The 5,000-nt window shown below is 42.2% G+C and overlaps 1 long non-coding RNA gene across 1 annotated transcript in view; it reads right to left on the minus strand.

Annotated features, from left to right (window-relative positions):
• The window catches only part of LOC119575230, an 83,473-nt gene that overhangs the window by 65,534 nt on the left and 12,939 nt on the right, over positions 1–5,000 (minus strand). The gene's annotated exons all lie outside the window — the stretch shown is intronic.

Here is a 5,000-nt window from a genome sequence, read left to right on the forward strand (position 1 = left end):
GTGTGTGTGTGTGTGTGTGTGTATGTGTGTGTGTATGTGTGTGTGTGCGTGTGTGTGTGTGTGTGTGTGTGTGTATGTGTGTGTGTGTGCGCGCGCGTATGCATATTCAGTAAGATATATGTATACGATTGATATTAGTATTATATGAACTGTATGTTTAGATAGATATCTGTGAATGTGTGTGTACGTATGTATGTATATTCCATGACCTGATTTGTTTTGATAGTTTACCTAAGTTGAGCAAGTTGAGGAAATGTATAAAGGAATCATTTTTTCCGTTCAGAAAAAAAAAATCTAGTATAAGAAAAAAAGTATTTTGGTGTGGTAATTAGATCCAAATTTTGTAATTACATGAATACGAAGTATAGAATCTTCTCCTTCAAAAAAAAATAAAAATAAAAATAAAATGTAAAATATAAGTTTTGGTGCTAAAAGCTAATAGCAATCACGAAATTATTGTAAACTGTACGGTTCATTCCCGAATCTTTATACAAAATAACCTGGAACGGTATACGAGAAAGAGATAATAATCAGAATGTTGTGCGAATAAGCCGTTTCGAATCCTCCGCATGACCCTTGTTCGAAACTTCAGTGACGGAAACTTGGCTCGAACTTTTTTTTTTTTTTTTGTACGCTGTTTATAAACTGAATGCAAATTTTGTGTCATCTTTTATGTATCTTTTCATTATCTTCTTATTTCATTGTATGAAATCGCCTTGAATCTTTTATTTTCCACTTTTTTCACAATTGGAAATACAAAGCAGGAAAAGATTAAGTGATTATTCGAATGACTGCCACTTTACATATTAGATGAGTAATGATAACATGAAGTAAATTTAATTGTAGGTTAAGTAAATGGTGTATTTAAGTAAGGGAAATGAATGTGATATAATTTTATGATCCGATTTTTACAAAATAGTCGGATTGAGCTATCTGCCTCGCGCCATGTTTACCTAGAACCACATGGCTAATTTAAATCGTAAGTTATTCTTAACATCCAATGCAAAATGTGTTGTTAATTATGACCATTCCCTAGAAGAGACATATAACAACGCTCGAAGCAGAACGTCCGCGCTGACCCGACAAAGGGTAACTGGAAAAACTAGTTAGTAAAAAAAATATGTTTGCATTGCCATGTGCGAGCCTTAGATATGCTTAGAGAAATGGTTATTAGAATAATTAAGATGGTTGCGGTTTAATGTGGTCAGAGAATAATAATTATTTTATAATATACACTTATCGTCTGATAAATATTTCATCACTAGATGTTCATGTTTAACAAACTTTTTTGCGTTTTCAAAAATGATATCAGCCATTTTATCGTTTTTTTATGTTTTCTTTTTGCTTTTAATCATAATTCGTCCAAAATCTGCAACTGCGGTTGTGTAGTCTGCCTTTGGCCAGCTATTCAGTAATTATATTTGTTGTTGTGAAGTTCGTTTTGTTGTTGTTAGGTAAATTAATATCTATGTATATAATAAATTATTCTTGAAATGTGTGGAACGTAATGCTACGTAGATATGGTTATTAAACATTAAAAGTTCGTTATATATGTTAAGATATATAATTATTTTATAATATAACTTATACGCGAACACAACACACAACATGCAACAAACTTTGCACGTTTTACCACACAAACAACACCATTTTCAACATTTTTCATACATTACACTACATTAATTCGTCCAGACAACTGTAACTGCGTAAGTCTCGCTCTTTCACCAGCATCATCACAACACACATGTTTTCACATTTACACATTTATCTTATCACGACAGGACATCACACTACAACTCATTACTAATTTACTACAACACACTTGCAAGCAACACACACACACACATCCACGAATATAAACATTAAATTCAACAATACACATAACAATACAATACTATCATATATAATACTATACATATACATATATATACAGCAGACTAACACGACACCACCACACACACACACACACACACACACACCACACACACACACACACCACACACACACACACACACACACACACACACACACACACACACACACACACACACACACACACACACACACACACACACACACACACACACGTCTCTCTATTGCGCATTTGTATGTTTCCATCTGATTCGTCCCCCGTCTCGCTCGCGGGCCCAGGGTACTCCATAAGTGTGAAACCATTTTCATCAAAACACAAGCGCAATTTTCAGCGGAACCTGGACCCGCCGTCTCACTTTCGCTCGTTGGCTTATCACTGGCGGGATTCAGGGGGACGTGACTCCTTTTTTTTTTCTCTTTTTTTTTTCTTTTGTCTCTCTCTCTTTTTTTTTTTTTTTTTTTTTTTTTTTTTTGTTCGCGGTGCCTCTCGTGGTCTCTCGAGGGGATTTTTATGATTTTTTTTTTTCTTTTTTACTTTTGAAGTGGTTTTTTTATTTTTGACTTTTGACTTTTATTCGATTCTGTGTTTCTGTTTGTTTGTTTTTATATTTTTATTTATTATTATTGATGTTTTTCCCTTTCTTTTGTTACTTTTCATTCCGAATTTCGGTTCTTGGTCTTCTCTTTTGTCTCTCTTCTTCTTCTATTTCTTAAAATTTTCTTTTCTCTTCCTAGACTTAAAACATAACAAAACTAGAAAAATCCAAAAAAAAAAAAAATCCGAGAAAATTAATCCCGCGAAATAAACGGCCTCCTCCTCTTTCCACTCTCTTCTCTTCTCTTCCCTTCCTTCATCTTTCCTCCTCTCCTTTTCCTATACTTTCTTCTCTCCTTCATTTCCTATTTCTTCTTCTTCTTCTTCTCTCCGTATTCCTTCTTCTATCATCCTTTTTTTCCCGGTGATTATTCGTCCTGAGCGCGATTCACGACGGCCATAAAGTTGAACACAATTTTCAAGAGGAAAAGATCCGCAAATAGTGACAAAATGCGCTTCGTAGATGGCGTGCGTGAGAGGGGGGGGGGGGAGGGGCGTGAGAGAGAGGGGGGTTAGGGAGAAAGAGAGAGAGAGAGGGAAAGAAAGAGAGAGAGGGGAAGGGAGAGAGGGGAAAAGAGAGAGAGAGGAAGGAAGAGGGGAGGAAAGAGGGAGAGAGGGGTTAGGGAGAGGAGGAAAGAGAGAGAGGGGACAGGGAGAGAGAGGGAGAGAGGGGGGTTAGGGAGGAAGGGAGAGAGAGGGGAGGAAAAGAGAAGGGAGAGGGAGGGGGCAGGGAGGAAAGGAAGGAGAGAGAGAGAGAGAGAGAGAAGGAGAATCAGTGAGAGAAAAGAAAGAGACAGCAGGCCAACAAAGAAAAGGGAGAGAAAAAGAGAAAGAGAGGAGAGAAAAATAGAGAGAGAGAAAAAAATATATATATATATATATATCATTTCCTCCGTAAATTAATCCATTTCAACTAAATCAAGATCATTCTAGTCTTCCTCCTTCCCCCCGCCCCCTCCCGTCTCCCTCCCCCTCCCACCTCCCTCCCTCCTCCCCTACCATCCTCCCTCGCTCCCCCTCCTCCCTCCCCCTCCATCCCTCCCCTCTACCTCCTACCTCCTCCCTCCTCCCTCCTCCCCCCTCCTGCTCCTCCCTCCTCCTCCCTCCTCCCCCTACCTCCTCCCCCTCCTCCCTCCCGCCCCATTCTCTTTCCCTCCTACCCTTCCTTCCTCCCTTCGCTCTCCCCCTTTTCCAATTTCTACCCTCCCTCCCCCCTCTCTTCTTTCCCCTCCCCCCCTCTCTTCTTTCCCCTCCCCCCCTCCCTTCCTACTTTCCCCTACACCCTCCTTCTACCCCTTCTTTTGCTTTCTTCTTCCTCCCTCTACCTTTCCCTCTCTCTTCTGCACCCCCCTTCCCCCTCGAATCTCTACCCCTCCCTCTCCCTTCTCATCTCCCTCATCTCCCCTCCTTCCCCCACCTCCTCCTCCTCTTTCCACTCCCCTACCCCTCGTCCCTCTATTCCTCCCCCACATCCTCCCCCTCCTTCCACCCCCACCTCCTCCCCTCCTCCCCCCCCCTTCCACAACCGCACTGAACAAGGGCATTCATCTCCGCCCTAAAGTTCCCCTCAGCTACCCGCGGGGAAGACGAAAATCAAGGGGAAACTATGTTGTTTGTGTGTTTGAGTGTGTGAAAAAGAGAGAGAGAGAGAGAGTGCGTGTGTGTGTGAGAGAGAGAGTGAGAGTGTGTGTGTGTGTGAGTGTGTGAAAAAGAGAGAGAGAGAGAGAGTGCGTGTGTGTGTGTGTGAGAGAGAGAGAGAGAGAGAGAGAGTGTGTGTGTGTGTGTGTGTTTAAAGAGAGAGAGAGAGAGAGAGAGATAGGGAGAGAGTGCGTGTGTGTGTGTGAGAGAGAGAGAGAGAGTGTGTGTGTGTGAGAGAGAGAAGAGAGAGAGAGAGAGTGTGGTGTGTGGTGAGAGAGAGAGAGAGAGAGAGAGAGAGAGAGATGAGGGTGTGGTGTGTGTGTGTGTGTGTGTATAGAAGAGAGAGAAGTGTGTTGTGAGTAGAGAAGAGAAGAGAGAGGGAGAATAGTGTGTGTGGTGTGTGTTGTGTTGGTGTGCGTGAGAGAGAGAGAGAGGAAAGAGAGAGAAGAGAGAGAGAGAGAGAGAGAGAGATTGTGAGAGAGAGAGAGTGTGTGTGTGTGGTGAGAGAGAGAAGAAGAGAGAGAGAGAGAGAAGAGAGGAGAGAGAAGAGGACGAGAGAGAGAGAGAGAGAGAGAATGCAAGAGAGAGAGAGAATGCAAGAGAGACAGAGAGAAGGGAGAAGAAGGAGAGAGAGAGAGTGCGTGAGAGAGAGAGAGTGTGTGTGTGTGTGTGAGAGGAGAGAGAGAGAGAGAGAGAGTGAGAGTGTGTGTGTGTTTGTGTGTGTGTGTGTGTGTGTGTGTGTGTGTGTGTGTGTGTGTGAGAGAGAAGAGAGAGAGTGAGAGAGAGAGTGTGTGTGTGAGAGAGAGAGAGAAGAGAGAGAGAGAGAGAGGAGAAGAGAGAGAAAGAGAGAGAGAGGAGAGAGGAGAGAGAGAGAGAGAGAGAGAGAGAGTGTGTG

Source organism: Penaeus monodon, chromosome 7, assembly GCF_015228065.2.
Source record: "Penaeus monodon isolate SGIC_2016 chromosome 7, NSTDA_Pmon_1, whole genome shotgun sequence".
NCBI classification, from domain to species: Eukaryota; Metazoa; Arthropoda; class Malacostraca; order Decapoda; family Penaeidae; genus Penaeus; species Penaeus monodon.